Consider the following 23,038-nt stretch of genomic DNA (forward strand, 5'->3'; position numbering starts at 1 on the left):
AAAGAATAAATATATATATATATATATATATATACTAATTAGAAATGAATGAAAGTTGTATTTACAACAGCCTAGCTATCAAAACAATTTAGGTGCCCCCAAACAGATGAGAAGATATTTCCCAATCATCCCAGGCCAAGTAAGTTTATTGTCAATTCTCATAGACAGGAAGAAAATTGTGATATTTTCAGTACACTTTTACAGGCCCTCAAGGATGTAAAAGGGACAGACTGGATTTCTCTCTCAGCATTTCTCTGGCAGTCTTCTTCCATGTCAGTGTGAATTCCTGCTTTTACCCATTTGCTTGGGCAGAGGTGTCCCATTTACATGTACACACTTCCCTTGCTTTCTGATAGGCAAAAATCAAAGGTTTGCCTGTCCCACGCCCAACTTCACAGCATCCAAGGTATCCATGCAAACTCAGGAATAGAAAAACCCATAAAAAACCCTTATAACAGTATTTACCCTACATCAGATCAAGGAGATATGGTATTTATTAAAAAATGGAATACTATTAAGCAATCAAAAGATAAACTATTACCATTTGTTGCCATATGGATAGAGCTAGAGAGGTTTATGCTAAGTGAACTATGCCAGAGGAGAAAGATAAACATCAATTGTTATAAATTATATATGGCATATAGAGAAACCAGAGAAGGGTAAGAAAAAATTAATAAATTTTAAAATAAATTGCTGGAAGCTGACCATAAAACTGAGGCACCACACACAGGGATTCTGGAGCACTTTCTTAAAAATGTAATCACACATAACCAGTCTTATAATGTCCTCATATTTAAAACAGCATGATACAGGAACAAAAATAAAATTACAGAACAGTCTAATAAAATTCTCAAGAGCTGAGAAATAAAATCAGTCATTATGGGCAACTAATTTAAAAAAGGACAAAGTTATACAATAACTGATGTTTTGTAAACTTGACGCCACATGCAAAAGAATGAAATTAGATTACTATGAAAATCAACTCAAAATTAATAAGACTTAGATATTAGATCTGAAATTTGATATATATATATGAAAAAGATTTAGATATTAGACCTGAAATTATATATGTATGTATGAAAACAAAGAAAAATTAGACAGACACCCCATAACATAAAATGCAGCAATATTTTTGAGGACTCATACAGCAAGGAATAGAGTGGATAATACAAACAACAGTGATTATATCAAATTAAAAGATCTATACAACAAGAGACAGTAACCAAAGCATAGATACACCCAAGTGGGAGAATATATTAGCACATCTTATGTGTGAAAGATACTGTTATAAAATATCTACAAAAAAAAAAAAACATATAATACAACAAAACAGGATAAGTAACCAATCATAAAAAAAAAAAACATAAGGACTAAATAGTCACTTCTTTAAAACAGATACATAGATGAACAAAACATACATAAAAAATGTTTATCTCATCCCTTACCATATAGGGACTATAGATCAAATAATAGTGAGCTACCACCTGCCACCTATGAATTAAAAAAAATAAAACAAGTGCCGGTGAGGTCATAGGAGAAAACGTTATCTTTACTGCTGTAAGCAGGAATGTGTAATGGCCTAGCCCCTATAGAAAACTGTGTGGAGTTCCTCAAAACACTAAAAATCAAGTTTCCATGTGACCAAGTACATATACTCTTATCCCAAAACCTTGAAAACACTAAATCAAAGGGAACCATATATTAATAGCAATATTATTTATAATAGCCAAGATATGACTAAATGACCTAACATATGAATGAGCCAAGAAGATATTATGCATGTATATATACACACATATGCATACACACATATTTCTATATAGCTATATGGAGATAGCTATATGGAGATAGATATATAGATATAGATATAATGTTTTGTGCAAAACAAAAAAACTTGAAAAGCTAGTGATAAATGGATAAATAGTATATATCATAGAATGCTATCCAGCAATGAAAAATGATAAAGATCATAACATTGGTGTTGAAAAATTACAATGTCTACATCTGAGTGGAGAAATCAAAATTGCCAAAATTTAACACTGGAATAAGAAAAAACTATTATGCATAATTAAGTTTAAAATATGCATACAGTTTGAGTTTGAATTGAACAGTAAGGATTAGTTCAAATATACTTTGAAGTTCAAATCTATATGTTAAGATCTATTGAGAATATTAAAAAAATAAAAGTAAAGAAATCCTTGTGAAATGTTAAATTAAGCTATCTTCCTTTAAAAACTAACATAATAACAAAACACATTTCCTTCTTCTTTCAAACAATACTGTAAGTATCCCTAATAAATGTGCATTTTACACAAATATTGAAATTATAAATAGTACCTTCTCTGACCACAATCCCACAAAACTAGAACTCAAATATAAAGGGCTGGGAGGAAACTATGAATAAATGTAGATTAAAAAAAAAACATGCTATTTAACAGAAGTTGGATAGGAAATATTTCAAAACAGAAATTAAATATTACCTTGAATCAAAATAAAATGATTATATAATGATTACCAGAATTTTCGAAATACAGTAACAGCTGTTATGGAGGAAGACAATTGCAATGCAGGCCTATATTAGAATACAAGAAAAAAATCCACATAAACTACCTAGTATCAAACCAAAAGCACTTGGAAAAGAGGGATGCATAAGACCTGCAGTTAGTAGAAGTTCAGATGTAATAAAAACAAGGGCAAGAATAAATGGAATACAGACTGAAAAAATACTTCATACAGATCAATTAACTCAGAGATGTTTCTTTGATTACATGTCCCTAAAATTGAATAAAGTGTTATTTGTAAAAACAAGAAAACCTCTGTTCAAGCTAAAAAAATAACAGGAGGGAAAAAAAAAAACAATAAATAGAATCACAAATGAAGGAGGAGCAATCACTAGCAATAGCAAAATATTACAAAAGATTGTAAGTGTTTACATTAACAAGTCTAAGCCAATAGATTTGTTAACTCTAAATAAATGGATAAATTTTCAGATAAAAATAATCTAACCCACACAGACTAATTCAGATACAAACAGATGAACTGAACAGACTGATAATGGATATTGAAATTGTATTAAAATTTTCTGAAAAATAGAAAACTAGGCTTTAGTATGACTGTAATCAACATTTTAAAGAACTAATATATGCCTTACTCATTTTTTTCAACAATACAAAAAAAGTAATCCTCTCTAATAAGTTTATGATGTTAATATTGCCTGTTACCATAACACCAAAACCAGACAAAGGCCCCAAAAAATAAAATTATAGACAAACAATCTTGATGTTGGTACAAAAGTATCAGCAAATACAATTCAACAGAACATCAGTAACAAGAATTGTTCACCATGACCAAATAGGATCCATCCCAGTAATACAAGAATAGTTTACAATGTATGAATCAATGTACATAAGATGCTATATCAACAAAAATAAAAGATAAATGTAATGACATCGGCCATGGAGAGAACACTCAGTAAAATTAATCAATTTATTAAAATCTTCAACAAGATGGGAGTGAATGAGATCTAACTCAATATAATAAAGTCTATATATAACCAAACACCAACATGAAACTTTCACCATAAAATCCAACACAAAACAAAGATGTTTAATGCAACTGCTTCTATTTTACTAATTATTACAGATTTGGCTGTATATATCAGAGAAACAAGGGAAATAAATGGAATGTAAATAGTAAAAAATATGAAGATATTACTATATCAGATGATCTACTATATAAAGAAGATCCAAAATACCATCAAAATTTATTAGAAATACAGGCTAAATTTGAACTATAAAATGTACAGCTATTTTAATACAAAAATAACAGCAAAAACAAAAAGAAGTTAAGAAAGCATCCCCATTTATAATTGCTTCAAAAATAATTAAATGCTTCAGAAACAACCTATTAAGAGAGATAAAATTACTTTGCAATTAGAATTGAGACATGTTACTCTAAAGTGACATAAGGAATTGGGAGGATACCCTGTGCTCATTAATGGAGAGATTTAATCTATTCAAAATCCCTAACTTGCTTAAAATGATATACAAATGTATCAAATTCCAACAATTATTTTAGTTACTAAACAAACAAACAAAAAACTGCAATATATACACTATATTGGGCCCCTCCTTGACAGTGCAACAGATTAAAACACAGCACTAAGAAGTTAAAGCCACTTCTGCATGAGTTTGATCCCCACCTGCACAGGAGGTGATCCACATGGCTAGGCAGACCTCTACTGACCTGCCGCTGCTCCCCTCAGCAGTGTACTTCCTTGATCTCCCTGTTCTGCTCCCCAATCTGTCTCTGGTGAATCCTCTCACCGCCCCTGCACCTCTGGTCTGTACCTCAGTTGTGTATTCACAAATAAAATTTTAACAAAACCACCTATAGCAATCTTAAGGGAAGGGGAATAAATAAATAGAGGTATTGTGACACCCTACTCTTAAGCCTGGGCCAGCCAGGCAATGCGGTCTAGAGGTGCGGGTTGGGGGTGATAATGAATCAGGCGCACACACACACACACACAAACACAGGATTCTCAAGCAAAAGAAAGCTCCTTTCTTGTTCCGATTCCCTCCTTATATATCCCACAGTCCCCGCCTATGTACTTTTTCACCCCCCTTGTTTGTACACCATGTGAGCATTTAGTCCTTGTTCTTTAAAGGCCCACAATGTTTTTCTTTCTAGTTCTTCAGTTAACCTCGACTCCACAGCTCTCCAAACCCTACATCAACTCTTACCACAAAGCAACATGATGTTGAAAAAAAAAAAAAAAAACCTAAATCAATGGAATAGAATTGAAAGTCTAAATATAAATGCATGCATATACCACCTAGTGATCTATGATAACACATGGCACAGCTGGTTTGGTAGTATTGAAAAACTAGACTTCATTTCTTTATGATAAAATAGCAAGATCACAATACACAGCATGTGGTGGGGGACAGTTTTGATTATGGCTACCTTTGGAAATTACAGTCTTCCATTAATACTGTATTTTCAAATTGTGTTTATGGGAAAACATTCGTTTTGCATCACTGTATCTTTTGGGGGCTATACATTTTAACTTCTGTGAATATATAAAACACATAACTATTAATTCATTTCACTTATTTTTTCACATACTTACCCTAAATGTTTATTTTCACTTTTCCGTAGTTGTGTTATTCTTAGTTGATTCTTCATTTATCTTTTACATAAAATTGTATTGTTTACCTATCATGTGTGAGATATTGGCCAAGGAACTACAACTACATAAATAAATATGACAAACTCCCTGTTCATGTGTATCATTAAAAAAAAAAAGTCCCAGGATATGATTAAAAAAAAAAAAAAAGAAGAAGAATCACAGATGGAGAAATGGAGAACTAATATTCATTATAGATCAGAACACCCACATTTGAAGAAATGCAATATGAACTAAGATTGAATTAAGAGCAGTCCTTTGAAAATACTGAGAAAATATATTCTAGACACAAGGAATAGTTTCAAAACCCATATCCTTTCACTAAATAATCTGTAACATAAATTTAAGGATAATTCAGGTTACACAGGAAGGAAATGATTTAACTGTTCCAATAACTAAGTATTATATACATTTTTTTTCTATTAGGACAATACCTTTCAGCACTTATAGAGAGAAAAGGGATTTTTATATGAATTAAGCCATTAATTAATCCATTGATGCTTTATATATATATATGTACATATATGCATATATACATGTAAACATGAATGTATATGTGCATACATGTCACATACATGTGTGTATTGGAATTAATTGCAGTTATACATACATACATATATATATATATATATATATATATATACACTACAATTTTTTTTTTAGTTGTGCATTTACATTTACAACCTGCTATGCTTCCCCTCTTCATATGCTGTCTGAACTCCATTGACTATATTGAAGAATTTTTCTTCTACAGGTAATATAGGATAGGGGCTTGGACATTGTTAAAACAAAAACAAAAACAAACAAACAAAAACTGCACTTAACTTTAATCCCTTCTTTCCTAGGAGTTCCCTAACAACTTTTGATTATTTAATATGACCTACAATTTTGCTCTCCTAAAAGCAACTGGGAAAGGAAAGTAAATGGAAATCTGGGGACATAGACTTAGGACATGGATGGAACCATTCTGCTTCTCTGTCATCAGCTGAGCAAGACTTTGCTTTCACTTTCTGTTACAAGTGACATGGCAAAGTTTTGGGACTCAACCAAATCAATTTTCAATATTTCCAGCTTATCCAATACTTAAACCATGCAGGATACTATCTATTTTAGTTGGGGGGAGGGCAAGGAGGGAGAGGCTCAGTGTCCATTTAACTTTGCTTTCTGCGACTTCCGCAGGAGTTTGATCCCCGCCTGCCCCAGAGATGATCTATATGGCAAGGCAGACCTCTCCTGACCCTCCTACTGCTCACCTCATCTGTGTTCTTCTCAGTAGGCCTTTTCTACTTCCCAATCTGTCTCTGGTGAATCCTCTCATGGCCCCTGCACCTCTAGCTTGTATACCCCAGTTCTGTATGGAAAAATAAAACACACACACACACACATACACACCTGGCAATATGCTGGTTTTGTTTATGAATCATATAAGGGATCACAGGAGCTTTGGTGGCAAAGATCCTGTACCTCTTTTGTACCCTTAGCTTGTATTTAGGAAAAAAAAAATATTTGTAGCATCCATTTTAATCAGAGACATCTGATAATTTATTGGCTGATTTCAAGATTGGTGAATTTTGCTGAGGACAAGAGAAACACATAACTAAGTTTCTCTAATAGATTACTTAGAGTATATTAGCATCAGAATCAGGAAAGCAATCCTGGAAATAAGACTGCAATACGATTTTAAAATGGAGTGGGGGAGAGAGAGATTGAGAATTCTTCATTTGCAACATAACTTTGGATCATAAAAATGTTATTCTTAGAGGAATATTCATTTGGGGAAAATTACATTTTTCTTTAATCATTAAGAATGTTTATCAAAACAATAATTCTTTCATTATTTTGTACCAATGTATAGGGAAATAAAACAGTAAACATAATATTTATATATTATACTTTAAACATTAGAAATAAAGAGACCTTACTTAAATGTTTAGTAGCTGAGCATCACTTTCTTTCTTCAGCTTATATCTTAGAATATGTTAGTGAGCACTTTCACTCTTGGGAAAATTCATATATCTTACTAAGTTTGGTTGGTGTGGGGCCAGAGAGGGGTGTATAGAGTCATTCAGACTCTTTCTCTGTCACCTTGGCAAAACCCATTATCAGCAAGTAGTCTGTAACCAAAATAGTGGAAGCTGTTTTAAGCGTTCTGTAGCCAGGGCTTAGCATATTAAATACACCTCTTGTGTAACTAAAAACACACACCTGGGGCCCTCCCTGGTGGCGCAGCAGGTTAAAGTACAGCACTAAGAAGCTAAAGCGACTTTCGCAGGAGTTCGATCCCCGCCTGCCCCAGAGATGATCTATATGGCAAGGCAGACTTCTTCTGACCCTCCTACTGCTCACCTCATCTGTGTTCTTCTCAGTCGGTCTTTTCTGCTTCCCAATCTGTCTCTGGTGAATCCTTTCATGGCCCCTGCACCTCTAGCTTGTATACTCCAGTTCTGTATGGAAAAATAAAACACACACACACACACATACACACCTGGCAGTATCCTGGTTTTGTCTATGAATCATATAAGGGATCAGAGCAGCTTTGGTTTGCGGGGGTGGAAGGCACCTCTGTTTTTGTACCTAACCTGATGGTGTATGAATAAAGGGCCTTCTATGACATCTCTGACCACAGTTTCACAACTTTTTTTTTTTTTAAGATTAATTTATTTATGCATACAGTACTGGGGTACAGGCCAGAGGTGCCGGGGCATCGAGAGGATTCACCAGAGACAGAGTGGGGAACAGAGTAGGCAGAGTGACAAAGTACACTGCTGAGGCAAGCAGAGGGAGAGACAGAAGTCTGTTGTGTCATGTGGGTAGGGCTGGGGATAGAACTTGCACCCAAGCGGCTACAGCTAGGTTGCAGTGCTATGTCCTAAGCTGTTTCACCACCAGGGAGGTCCAGTCCCACAGCACTTTTTTGGTCTGCCCAAGTAGAGTACAGAGTAAATATTGCCAGCCTGGTTCTTAGCCTTGACACTGGTAATGTAGGCAGGATGCAGCACAATAGCTACGAAGATTTCTAAGTCCCTAGTAGGTGTAGTATGACACTTGGTGGTCAGCCTCTTCTCTGTGTAGGCCTCCACATCCTCCAGAGTGGCCTGAGATGGATGGGTCCCTCATGCAAGAGCGCTCTGCACACATTGGGGCAATATTGGGTGAGGATGATTACCATGTTGCAGCGTGGTTTGTGGGCTGATTGTCTCCTCACAGCCCTACAGGCACACTCAGAGAGAACCCTGGAGGCAGCCAGGTCCCAGAGCTGCAGGACAAGTTGGAGATGATGCTGAGACATTTTTTTGAAGAAGAGATGACCTGCTGCCCAGGCAGCAGACTCTTCAGGAAAAAAGTGACCTAGCTCACTCTTTCAGAGCATGCTCAGAGCTGACATAAAAGAGAAAACTGATGAAAAACCTTGGCAACTTGGCTGCTCTGTCAATGTTTCTAGATACAATCCTATGGATGGGATTATTTGCATAACTCAGGAGATAAAATTCAAGGGGTAGCTGGTTGGCTGCAGTGTTGAGTTCAGCCACTTCCAGGGCCAAGGCTGCTGTGCTCAACCAGAGAGCTGCTGCAGGCACAGCCTGGTGAGGCTATAGCTGCTGAGGACGGGTTCTGGGGAGCAGAGGCAGGCAGGCTCCAGAGCAGTCTGGACTGGCAGAGCGAGGGAGTCCTCACCAGGCCCTCTGCAGCTGTTGGGCCACTAGTCCCCTCTGTCTGGGCCCAGAAAGGAGGGCAAACAGATAGCATTCCTGGTGCCAGCTCTTGGAACTGGATGAAACTAGACCCTGATATCAGCTCCTGACTCATGACTGAGACATCTGTTCTTAGAAACCCGTCCTTGAGTGCTGTGAAGCTTGTTACTCTTTGCATTGGCACTGGCTATGACATATGTAATGGTCGATAAGGGCCTGTATATTCTCTGACAATCCTATAGCCTGGGTCTTGCTCTTCCTGTGTGGCCTGTGTGCCTGAAGGAAGGCTTGAACCCAGCTAGCTGGCTTAATAAACTTTGCTTGCTTGTGCATCTCTGGTCCTGTTCTTTGTCGCGGGGGACAACCGGGTGATTTCGGACCCTAACACAGCCACGCAGAAAGCAGACCAAAACAAGTTTCAATGAGGCCAAAAATCTGGTGCCAGGACCTGAAAGGCTGAGCTGTTACTAGGCAACCAGTAAAGTCAGCAAAGAAGGCAGGCAAGACTCTTAAAGTGACATGCACCCAAATTTGTGCAAATTTGCTGAAGGCTGGTGCAGACCAGGCTGAGATAGACAAACACTTGATGCTTACCTGTTGAAATTGTGGTGACATTTACAGGAAAAACAAAGATTTACTCCCTTGAAAGGAGGGATTTTGTAAAGGAACATGCTAGGGACCTTTAATAACTCCCAGGAGCCCTGTATCCTGAGAATCATTTGGTCAAGACTCTTCTAAGGGAAGAAATTCCCTTCGCTTTTAAATAGGGTACAGGTGTCTGCAAGCAATGGATGGAGACTAAAGACAGTGCATAAATCTAGCCATCCACTGGGGCAGAGTATACTCGCTATATAGAAACTCAAAAAGTTCCAGCTGTCCCCTTATATAGTGATAGCCATGACTGATCAGAATGTCAGGTGAGGGCCACAAAAGTTCCCCTTGGGGGTTGAGTAATTGCCTCCAGCTCATGTGATGTGCATGCCATCTATGCAAGAGTAAGTGTAGTCCTGGGTCCTGCTGCAGACCCCTACTGGGATTTTTGACCTAGAGTAAGTGTGACAAGGCCTATTGCACTTACCTGCTGAGCATCCACTGTCTGTCCCTACATGGATGACAAACACCTGACAGCATGGACTGGGAGGATGAGGCCATAATATGATTATGAGCACAGTCACATGCCTAACGTAGGTGGGTATTGTTCAAGTTGCCCACTGACCCTACAATTCACCCGTGGACTCTAAATGTTATATGCCTTTGTTCCAAGTAAATTTAAAAAAATGTTAGGCAGGTGCTGTTAGCCCTTACTGTAAAAATATATTTGCTATAATATGTATTGCTGTTATAATGTATAAAAGCAGGACTCCACATTCCTTGTGAAGAAAAAAAAAAGTGTAGATTTTTGTGGCAAAAATCTCTGATGGGGGTGGATTTTTGATCCAGGGAGGGGGGCATAGAGTCATTTAAACTCATTCTCTGTGACCTGGGCAAAGTAAGCAACTGTAACCATGTGGCCAAACTCTTCCAGTAACTTCTGTAGCTATGGTGTACACTTCTCATGCCCAGTTAGTCAGGGTGCTCATTTTGTAATTGTAACACATGCCTTGTTTTTTCTACACCTGGTTTTTTTCTATGAATCATAAAATGGCTGATGGGGGTGGGGGGTGGGAGGACAGGGCTACCTCATCTTGTGTCTCATGGTGCATGAATAATGGTATCTTCATAACATCTCTGCCCACAGTCCCATGGCTCTTTGTTGGCCTGGGACTGACTAGCCTTAATAGTCAGCTTCCAGCATTTTGTATTACCTTATGTTGATAATTTTGACTTCATGACGTTGTTCTAACTGCATGTAGAGTCTCTCAAACACCAATTTCATCAATATTTCCACAGGTATGTATCTTTTTAATGCATATATATTTCTTATTTGTTCGTTGGAAATTCATTGTTGAAAATTACTCTCTTATAATTATCAATTTCTGATAAGACCATGTGGACATTCACTGGCAGGTCAGTAAACAATACAATAGCACACATTGCTACCTGTACATGAAGTATATGAAAAATGCACAGTGCCTATCACCAGAAGACTTGGACAGAAATAGCATCATTTGTCACTCATTATGATGCATATTTGTATTTACACAGCAATTATGAAAGATAGACCTATTAGTGAAATTTGTACTTTATACAATAACTCACAATTAATAATCATTGGTATCAGATATCTGAATCAATCCATGATGATAAGTTAGGGCTACAATAATAAAATGCCATAAAATGGGTGGCTTAAACTACAAAAGAAAAATAATAATAAAATACTTTTCACACTTCTAGAGATAAAGAAGGAAATAATCCAGGTGCAAACTGACTTTGTGTCTGGTGAAAACTCTCTTTGTGATTTACAAACATTTGCCTTTTTGCTGAAATTTTACGCAGGAGAAAGATCATCTTTCCTCTCTTCTTATAAGGACATCTATCACATCATGAGGACTGTAAGGTTTAATTACCTCTCAGAGTCACCAATACTAAATAGCATCCCACTGGAGAGGACAAAACATATACTTTTGCACAAGTTGCAATTCTTAATTGAAACGTAGTAAGTGAAATAATGTTTTTGGAACTATGCAAAAATAAACACGACCTACATTCATGTATAAGAGAGACAGAGAGTTCTGCTGATGGTGCAACAGGTTAGGACAGCAATGAAGGCTGATCACAGCTGCTTCAGTGAGAGTTTGATTTCACCTGAAGGTGATTCACATGAGGCAGATCTCTCCTGTCTCTCCCACTACCCCCTTCAGTGTACTGCATCCATCTGACTTTTCTGCTCACCACTCTGTCTCTGGTGAAGCCTCTAAATGACTCTGCATCTCTGGCCTGTACCCTGGTTCTGTATGCATAAATAAATAAATATTAAAAGAGAGGGGGGGTGATCCAGCAAGATGGCAGCAATTGAAAACTCCAAGAACACTATGTCTTTGTTACACAAGGAATACAAGATTAAAAACAGACTGTAAATTTATATACGCGTTCCAACCCAAATGAGAACACCCACGACTCACTAAAAGGAAGATAACTGAGAGAAAATCGGTGATTGGGAAACACTGAAAGGAGAGCTCCAATCCGGAGTTGCCCAGGTGCCCAGGGACTAGGAAGTGCCTCAGACAGGAGGCACTTGCTACTCACTTGGCCCCACTAAAGCCATGGAGATAAAGAGAGGCAACTCAGCTTAGTGAGTGGAACCCAAGCTGCAGGTAAAGACTGCTCAGAGTGGGCACATAGAGCCCAGGAGTTGGGGAAGAGGAACTAGCGACTGAGGCAACTGCAAATCTTGCAACCCTTCCAGAACTCCCTGCATTCCCCACCCCCACAGCATAGGCCTGAAGACTTGTTTCCGCCATTAGTCACTAAGGCAGGGTCAAGCAAGTTCACCAAGTCCAGGAGGTAAAAGGGGGGGGGGGAATTAGACTGATTAAAAACAGCCCCAAACTTTGGGAAGCTACAACACTTTTCACACTCACCCAAACCTCCATGGGCATAGAGAGGCTCTAGGAAGTACCTTAGACTGAAGACATGCTACTACTCTACCTGCTTATTGCATCTACCCATAAAATATGTAGAAAAACCCTGGAGTTAAAGAGAGACAAATCAGCTTTGTGAGTGGGCCCAAGTGGTGGGGAAAAGCTACTCAAGTAGAGACTTCTTGGAGTGTATACACTGAGGGAGGCACTGAGGGAGGACTGGAAATCTGCCTTGAGGCTTGCAGCCCTTCTGGGGCCCCCTACACCCCATGTCCCCTGTACCCATAGCAGAAGCTAGGACTCAAGATATCACTGGACAACAGTGGCCTAAAGACTTGTAAGCCAGTAAGGCACTGCCTTGCAAGGCTCACAATACTCAAAAAGTAAATAAAACCAGTGACTGGCTCAACCACAGGCCCAGTTTTAGGGAAACCTACAACACTTCTAACGCACCTCACCCCCAACAGGACTATCCAAGCGTAGAGGGAATCAGGGATATTGGAAGGCTACAAAGATAGACAGGTACCTTACAGAGACAAGGACTCAATGTGTTACCTGAAGAAGCTGAACACCACAAGAGACCCCTGACTCACTGTATGGGATAACAGACACAATTCTACAAAATGGGGGATAGAAAAATAGTAGATATTGAAACAAAACAAGGCTCAGAATACCCTCCATAACTGAAGTTTCTGGAAATACCTCTGACATCCCAGAAAGAACATCCAGAAAGAATGTCGGTCAATAACAGCAACACCGTGTCTCAATGAGTAGAGCATATTAGAAAATACATAAAATAGAAAAGAAGAAAAAAAATATCCAAGCAATTCCACAGGGTAAAAATTCACCACAAAGAGATCAGTCACCAGAAATCACCAAAGAAATAGAAGAAATGTTCAGCCTACCCGACAGGTAATTCAGAATATGCTAAACAAACAAAAAGAAGATGAGGAGGAGAAAAAATGAAACAAGACAAGCAATCAAGGAATTGAAGAATGCATACAAGGAAATGAATGAAAGAAATGAAAAAAAAAAGATATGAGACAAGCAATCAATGATTTTAAAGAAAAAATAACATATTAAAAAAGGAAATAGAACAAATACAGACAATGAAAAGGCCACTAGAGGAGATAAAGACTGCTGGGAAAAGTAATGAAAACAGAATAGATGAAATGGAAGAATGAATCAGCACCCTTGGAGACAAAGAGATAAAAATAATTAAAACAAAAGAAGTAAAACAGAAAAGCAATGAAGAAATACTTCAAGAGCTATCGGACATATGAGGAAAGGACATATCAGAGTTATAGGTATCCCAGAAGGTGAAGATAAACGCCAAGGAATCAAGAAAATATTCACAGAAATAATAGAAGTTCCCTAATATGAAGAAGGAGATGAAAGTAGACATCCAAGAAGAAAGAACACCAAGCTACCATGACAATAGGATAAATACAGCAAGGTGTATCATTGTAAAACTACCAAGAATACAAGGCAAGGGAAAGATAATGAGAATGACAAGAGGGAAGAAACAAATAACCTATAAAGGGAAACCAATCAGGCTGACATCAGACTTCTCCGAAGAAAGACTACAGACAAGAAGAGAGTGGAGGGACATACTTAACAAACTCCAAAGCATTAAATGCCAGCAAAATACTCTATCCTGCAAAACTGTCCTTCTTCTATGAAGAAATAATAAGGGCATTTTCAGACAAACAGAAACTCTGCAAAATCGTCATGACTAAACTCCTGCTCCAAAAAATACTACAAGAAGCCCTCAAACCAAATCCTACAGAAGAATGAACAATAATGGTTCAAAATACGGAATAAAAATACAAAAGTACCAAAAAAAAAAAAAGGCAAATGTAGATGTAGATGCCTGTGTATCAATATTATCTTCAAATGTAAATGGCTTAAACTCATCAACAAAAAGACACAGAGTTGCAGAATGGATTAAAAACAGAACCCAACATTCTGCTGTCCACAGGAAATACATCTAAGTACACAAGATAGAATAAACAAATGGAAAACAATCGTACAAAAAAGGGACCAAAAAAAGAAGGCAGGGACAGCTATACTTATATCAGAGTAAATAGACTTCAAACTAAAAAAAAAAGGTTAAAAGATACACAGAAGGCCACTACATTATGATTAAGGGGGCAATACAACAAGAAGACATAACAATTATCAACATATATGCACCAAATGAAATTACTGGAAAAATGAAATTACATAAATGAAATTATATAAATGACAGGAAATTACTGTCATTTATGAAAATGTATATCAGAGAAAATACATACATACTAGTAGATTTCAACACGCCAATCTCAACAATGGACAGGAAAACAAGGCAAAAGCTAAATAGACATTAAAGCTCCGAACAAGGACCTGGACAACATGGGTCTAACAGACATCTATAGAACACTGAATCCCCAAAAAACTGAATACACATTTTCTCTAATCCACATGGATTATTCTCTAGGATTGACCACACCCTGGGTCACAAGATAAATATCAATAGATACACTAAGATTGAAATCATACCAACTATTTTCTCTGTCCATAAATGAATCTAACTAAAAATAAACCATATGAAGAAGGCAAGAAACCCACCTACCATGTGGACACTGAAACCCACACTACTGGAGGACCATTGAATCAATGAGGAGATCAAAGAAGAAGTTCAAACATACCTGGAGAAGAACAACAATGACAATACAAATTTCCAAAATGTATGAGACACATTAAAGCAGTTATAAGAGGAAAATATATAGCAATACAGGCTCACACAAAGAAATAAGAAACAACTCAAAGTAACAACCTAGTCTTCCACCTTAAATAACTGGAAAAAAGGACAACAAAACAACAAAAAAGCCAGTACAAGACACGGAATAATGAAAGTCAAATCAGAAGTAAATGAAATGGAAGTTAGGAAAATAGTTCAAAAAAATCAATAAAACAAAAAGTTGGTTCTCCAAAAAAATAAACAAAATAGGCCACTAGGCAGGTTCACAAAGAAAAAAAAAACCAAAAAACAAACAAACAAACAAACAAACAAAAAACAAGAGAAAGCACAGATAAACAGAATCATAAACGAAAGTAGAGAAATCACAACAGGTCCAGCAGAAATCAAAAGAATAATCAGAGAATACTATGAACAACTATATGCAAACAAGTTAGACAATTTACAAAGTCATACAACTCTACAACCACCCTAAGCTAGATAAAGAAGAAATAGAACAACTAAACAGGCCAATTACAAGCAAAGAAATTGAAGAAGTAATCAAAACCTTCGAATGAGATGGATTTACAAATGGATTTCATCGAACATTCAGATAAGAATTAGTGCCTATTTTACACAGGCTCATCCAAAAAATTGAAAAAGAAGGAAAACTACTACACACTTTCTATGAAACCAACATCACACAATTATCAAAACCTAACAAACCACAAAAAAAATCTTTCAGATCAACCCCCCTAATGAACACTGATGCAAAAATCCTCAACAAAATCTCAGCCAACAGAATCCAACAATGCATTAAATGAATAACACACCATGACCAAGAAGGATTTTCCCAGGAGCACAAGAATGGTTCAACATCAGAAAATCAATTAATATAATCCATCACATTAACCGACAGAATAATAAAAACCATATAATTATTATCAATAGATGCAGAGAAGGCTTTCAACACCCATTCATGTTTAAGACCCTCAAAATCCTCAGAATGAAAGGAACATACCTCAACATGGTAAACAACATATATAACAAACCCACAGCCAATATTATCCTCTACAGGGAAAAGCTGAAAGCCTTTCCTTTGAGATCAGGAACAAGACAAGGCCCTCCACTATTGCCACTGCTCTTCAATATAACATTGGAAGTTCTAGCCAGAGCAATAAGGTATGAAAAGTCATACAATGAATCAAAATAGGGAAAGAAGAATTAAAAATGTCCTTATTTGCTGCTGATATGTTAATTTACATGGAAAACCCTAAAAACTCCACAGAGAAACTAATCAAAACCATTAATGAGTTTAGCAAGGTAGCAGAATATAAAATCAACACACAAAAGGCAAAGGCCTTCCTATACATAAACAATCAGAAGAAGCAGATATTTAAAAAAATCAGATATTTAAAAACTTTTTTAATTAAAACAAAAAGAATCAAATACCTGGGAATCAGCCTAACAACAGAGGGAAAAGACCTACACAAAGAAAATTACAGACACTGTTAAAAGAAATACAAGAAGACACCATAAAATGGAAAAGCATCCCCTACTCATGGATCAGGAGAATTAACATCATCAAAATGGCCATCCTACCAAAAGTGTTATACAGATTTAATGCCATCCCAGTGAAAATCTCAATAACATTTTCAAAGATATAGAAATAAAATACTGATGAGATTCATATGGAATCACAAAAGTCCTCAAATAGCAAAAACACTCATGACCAAGAAGAAAGAGAATGGAGGCATTACATTCCCAAACTTCAAGCTATACTAGAAAGCCACAATAAACAAAACTGCATGGTACTGGAACAATAATAGACATACTGACAAGTGGATTCTAACAGAAAACCCAGATATAAACCCACAGGTTTATGGACAGCTAATTTTTGACAAAGGAACAAAAAAGATACAAGGGAACAAAGAATGTTTGTTCAGCAAATGGTGCTGGGACAACTGGGAAGCTACATGCAAAAAAAAAAAAAATGAAATTAGATCATTACCTCACACCATACACAAAAGTCAACTCGACGTGGATTAAAGAACTAGACATAAGAACGGAAACCATAAAATACCTGGAAGCAAAGATAGGCGAAATGCTACAGGACATACACTTCAACTACATCTTTAAAGATACAGCACCCTGGTGGGAATGCAAACTAGTACAACTATTATAGAAAACAGTTTGGAGGTTCCTTAAACTGCTAAAATGGAGCTTCCCTATGACCCAGCAATCCCACTCCTAGGTATATACCCAAAAGACACAAAAACACTGATTCAAAAAGATACCTGCACCTCATGTTTATTGCTGCTTTATTCACAATTGGAAAGACATAGAAACAGCCCAAATGCCCAAAATTGGATGATTGGATTAAAAAGATGTTGTTCATATACTCAGTGAAATATTATTTAGAAACCAAAAAAAAAGAAAAGAAAAGAAAAACACATGTCTTTTCTAGCAACATGAGTGGAGCTGGAGAAGGTCATGCTTAGTGAAATAAACCCAGAAAGAAAAGGAAAAGTACCAGATAATTTCAGTCATAACAGGTTTATAAAGGACCAGGAGAGAAAATGTTAATGATTAACAGCTATATACCAGGGACATTTTATGGGTATGGAGTGGGGAATGGGTTCAAAAACTGTGGGGGGAGGGAAATTCACCCATATGTTGATTGCACATGGATGATTTGGTGATGGGAAGTCCAAGGTGATTACAACTGAGATTGAAAAATGCACAGTGATGTAAAAATAAATATTATTCATTAAAAGAAAGACACACACAGAGAAGACAGCATATGTGTCAAAAAGTGAACAATTGTTAAAATTGATTATAGAGTACAATTCTTGATTTTTTTTTTTCTGTTAACATGTTTAAATTGATTTCTGGACCCTCCCTGGTGGCACAAATGGTTTGCTGCAAGCTAGCTGCAGTATAAGAGTTCTCCCACCATGGAGGTGATCCACTTGGTGCAGCAGACCTCTCCTGTCCTGCCAGCAGCTCCACTCAGCACTGTACCTTTTCAATCTGCCTGTTCTGCTCCCCACTCTTTTTCTTGTGAATCATGTTGGTGCCCCTGCACCTCTAGCCTATAACCCATTTCTGTAGGCATAAATAAGAGTATATATATATATATATACATATAAAGAGAAATGATACAACTAAAGATTATTATCTCCACGAAACCTATTTGGGCTCCAATGATAAACATATGGTCAATGAAAATATATGCAAAACAAGCAGGGCACACCAAAAGACACAAACAGCAAAATTTGTACCATATAATATTTTCATCCTTAAGAAAAAATTGGAAACACTTACACTGCAAAAAAATGAAACACCATTCCCTGACACTATAAACACACACTAACACAAAATGTGTTTAAATGTTTGGATCTAAGACTGATAACTGTAAAATACATAGAATATATCATAGGCAAAACACTCCACAATATGTGTTTTAATGGTGTCTTTGAGGAATTTACTCCAACGTCAAGGTAAACAAAGCAAAAATAAGTGGGACTGCACCAAACTAGTGATCTTGTACAATAAAAGACACTATGAGTAAAGCAAAAAAAAAAAAAACTATCAAATGCGAGAAATACATGTATATCATATATTTCACAAGGACCTAGTAGGTAAGATCTGCAACCTACTCACACAACTCAACAAAAAATAACATTATTCAAAAAAATGGGCTGGAGAGTAAATAGACCCTTACCCAAAAAGATACTAAGATGGTCAACTAGCACATCAAACAAATTTCAACATCACATAGTATCAGGTAAATGCAAACCAAACCCACAATCACCTGTGTGTAATACTTCACACAGGTGTAAATGGTGCATATCAAATTAACAAGAAAGTAGAGGTGCTGATGAAGGTGTAAAAATAAGGAACCCTCAGGCACTGTTGCTGGCTATGGAGACTCATCCAACCCATGTGGAAAATCTTATGAAGATTCCAAAAGACATTAAAAATAGGCTCATTAATTCCACCTCTAGTTTTTCAAAACTAAAAAGGCATACATTCACTCTTATGTTCATTGCAGAACTACTTACAGTGTGCAAGTTTGAGAAGTAATCTAAGTACCGAAAGACAGGGAAACATATTAAGAAAAGTGGTATATATACACAAAGGAAATATAATTACTAAACAACAAACAAACAAAAATGTCATAACGGATGAAATTGCACAGCATTGTACTATGTGGGATAAGGAGAAACAAATATATAGTAGATTGTTGAGACTGGATCTCTGTTGCAGTTTGTGGTGGGAATGCAAAAAGATAAAGAGAATGACAAGGGGGGGCACAGCAGTAGTGGAGCAGGTTTGCAAGTCAAAACTCTGCTACTTGCATGGTAGTTCTTGTGCCATTTATTGAAAGCAAACAGGATAGTAAGAGCTGCTGATGTAACAATGGTATGAGGAATAAAATCTGAGGGTGAGATTGATATGGACGACACAGTTTTATGAGGGACAGAGAAAGAAATGTTGTGACCATATGTCATGAGACATATGCATCAACAAAAGATTTGATGTCACAGCAGAGTTATCCGGAGACCACTGTGGAGATAGTTACATAATCACGTCAATAGCGGCATAGGCATCCCTGGGCTTGCCTTAGCTACAGGCTACTGTCTGTAGGTGATCAAGGGACACTCAGCTGTGATTTAGGTAGCAAGTAGGTCATAGTAGCCTATGAGTGGCCGGCTCATAGGAACCCACACTAGATGGTTTGACTCATATATGGAAGGTAAAGAAACAAAAGAACTGTTAAAAATAAACCTAAACAAATATTACAAATATGACAGTAGAGTTGAGTCTACTAGAGTTTGAGGGAGGGTGACAATGGAGAATGAGGGGGAAAACGATCCAATTGTCTGTGGTAAAGGAAAATGGCTGATATTGAGTTTAGTTGATAACATCATCTGAGAAGACTTGAATCTCTTTCTTTAAATGAAATGCAGTGTCATAGTCAAATGTTTGGGGAAAAATGTAATTCCCCGCAGAAATGTGTATGTTTCTTTTAATTCTAATCCAAATCTCAATGGGGTAATCTTCTGAGGTTTTAAAGCATTTTCTAAAATAATCTGAAATATTACACGAAAATGAACAAGAACACTTCGAGAAAGAACATTTTGTGTGTGTGGGTGCGGGAACTTTTTATTACAAATATTAAAACAAAGTATAAAAATTTGAAAAGTTGTACTAATGAATGAAGTATTCCAGGTGATAAACTTAATAAAATGAAATTTTAATTTATAGCCTGCAAAGCAATTTCTTTTGGATTAATTCAGTTTATAGCACAATGTGCTATAATATACAAAGTCTTCACCTATTCTACATTCACTTGTTGGTAAACTTATAAAGGTAATTTTGTTTTCTAATTAGAAACACATGAATTGATTGTTGATATGTCCATTGCAAAAAAAAATAAAAATAGTATTTATAATTGTTTAAATTTGTAAGATTGTTTCCCTCATTTTTTTTTTAGTGTTATTTCCACTATTTGAAGATCTAACTTGGGTAAATTATTTAAAAAAATTGGATTTACAAAGTGTGTTTTTTGATATTCTAGTAACTGCGTATTTGAAAGGGAGACTGTATAAATATGATTTTTTCACATGTCATCCATTACACAAATTCATTTCATATGATCGGTAATAATCACAAGGCCACATAAAATTAGCCATACCTTTAAAAAGATGACAATTCTATTGCAAGACAATGTTTATTGGAATTGATGATTTTGTCACAAAATTATTTTCAACTAATATTTCCATAGTGATAAATATATAAAAAATATCTATATATTTTTTTTTGTTTGTATATGATGGATCATTTCGTTTGTAACTTAGCAAATACAAAAATGTTATTCAAACTTCCATTATTTTTTTCCAAAACAAATTGCATTCAAATATATGAAAGACTTTAAATAGGCCTTTGAATAATGATGGTGATGGTTGAAATTAAATAAACTTGCTAGCTTCTATTTTCTGTTGCTAACTTATTTTATGACAACAGCATTGCAGTGTTTTCCTAATTTTTTGCTACAAAAGGAAGTAAAACAACTGTTTATTGTTGCAATTCTTCATATTGGCCTACTTCTGTAAATTGTCTTTAAGCTCTAGGGTAAAGGGAAGAACAATCATGTTTTTAAAATTGGATACAAAAACAGTCTCTATCCTATGGTTGTAGTAGCATAAATTGTCAAATAGAAACTATTAGATGTGTCTGAACATATTGCTGCTCAGCAAATTATAAACACTTTTGGTAAATTTACCTTGGGTGAGCATATTTAGATTTTATTAGATTTTATCATATTTTTATATGATATAAGGTATTAAACATTTTCAATTTCCTCTAATAATGTACTTGAGGTATGTGATGAAACTCCATGCTGCTTCTTCAACATATAAATATTTTAAATGGAATATATTTACTCAGTGTTTGTGGGGAAAAGTGGGAAAATAAATAGAGAGTAAGGGAAGATGATAGGAAGGGAAAAGAGAAAGCTAAGAAGGGTAGAAGGAAGGGAGGGAGGGAGAGAACTAGGAAGAAAGGAAGGAAGAATGAAAGGAAGAAAGAGGACGAAGAAAACAATGAACAAGAATCAAAATATAAAATGAAAAAAGACTCAATTATGAATTATTTCATGGAGACTAAGTAGGAGTATAGGTAGTATGAAAAAAGTAAAACAATGTTGCTAACTTTCATAATTATCCTAAAGGTCTGTTACATAGTATGTCTGAAACTAGCCGCAACTTTATTTTCAACAGTTTCTGTTTTCCACAGGTTCCATAACACAGGTGAACATATTTATTGTCTTGATTACAATCCAATTTTCATACATATTTCATGAAATAGACAAACATTTATAGTGTTCTTTCTCTTCAATGATATTAAAATGCTACTTGGTCGCTTTATATTTAAGAAAAACATATATGTATATGTATATTTAAAGATTTATTTATTTATACATACAGAACTGGGGTTAAAGCCAGAGGTTCAGGGGCAGTGAGAGGATTCATCAGAGAGAGAGGGAGGAGCAGATCTCACAGATCCATGAAGCACACTGCTGAAGGTAGCAGCAAGCAGGCCAAGAAAGGATTGCCATGCTATGTGGATCACCTCCTGGCGGGGATGGAACTTGCACTGAAGCTGCTGAAGCTCATTTGTAGTTCTGAGCTTTAAGCTGTTGCACCACCAGGTAGGGCCCAAGAAAAATATGTTTTAGACATTGTTACGGATTCTACAGATTCTAACTTTAATATATAATGTACAATTATATATTGTATATTATACATTATTATAAAAATATGCATTATTATATTATATGTATTATAATGATATATTATTATGTATAATATATCATATATTACATAGTATGTATATATTCTAATTTTAATATATATATACATGTTTATACATATGTATATACATGCATATACACCTATACACATGCCACACATACATGTATAGATACAGAGAGAGAGAGAAAGAGAGAGAGCGTTACAGATTTTTTTTAATTTATTTATTTATTAATACAAAACTGGGGTACAGGCCAGAGATGTGGAGGGTGAGAGGATTCACCAAGAAAGAGTGGGGAGCAGAACAGGTAGATAGATGTAGTACATTGCTGAGGGGAGCAGCAGGGGTGTCAGGAGAGGTCTGCTGCACCATGTGGTCACCTCCAGGGCCGGCGGCACTCGAACTCATGCAGAAGTGGCTCAAGCTTTTTAGTGCTGTGCTTTAACCCACTGCGCCACTAGGGAGGGCCCCAGGTTTACTTTTTAATGTTGTCTCTACATTTTCATTTTACACAGAAAATAAAATAAGTAAAATGATGGTATTCAGTTATTAGTTTTGCACTTTCAGGTTGAAAGAAAAAAGATAAATCAGAGAT

Source organism: Condylura cristata, unplaced genomic scaffold, assembly GCF_000260355.1.
Source record: "Condylura cristata isolate star-nosed mole 26May11 unplaced genomic scaffold, ConCri1.0 scaffold00003, whole genome shotgun sequence".
In the NCBI taxonomy this organism is placed as follows: Eukaryota; Metazoa; Chordata; class Mammalia; order Eulipotyphla; family Talpidae; genus Condylura; species Condylura cristata.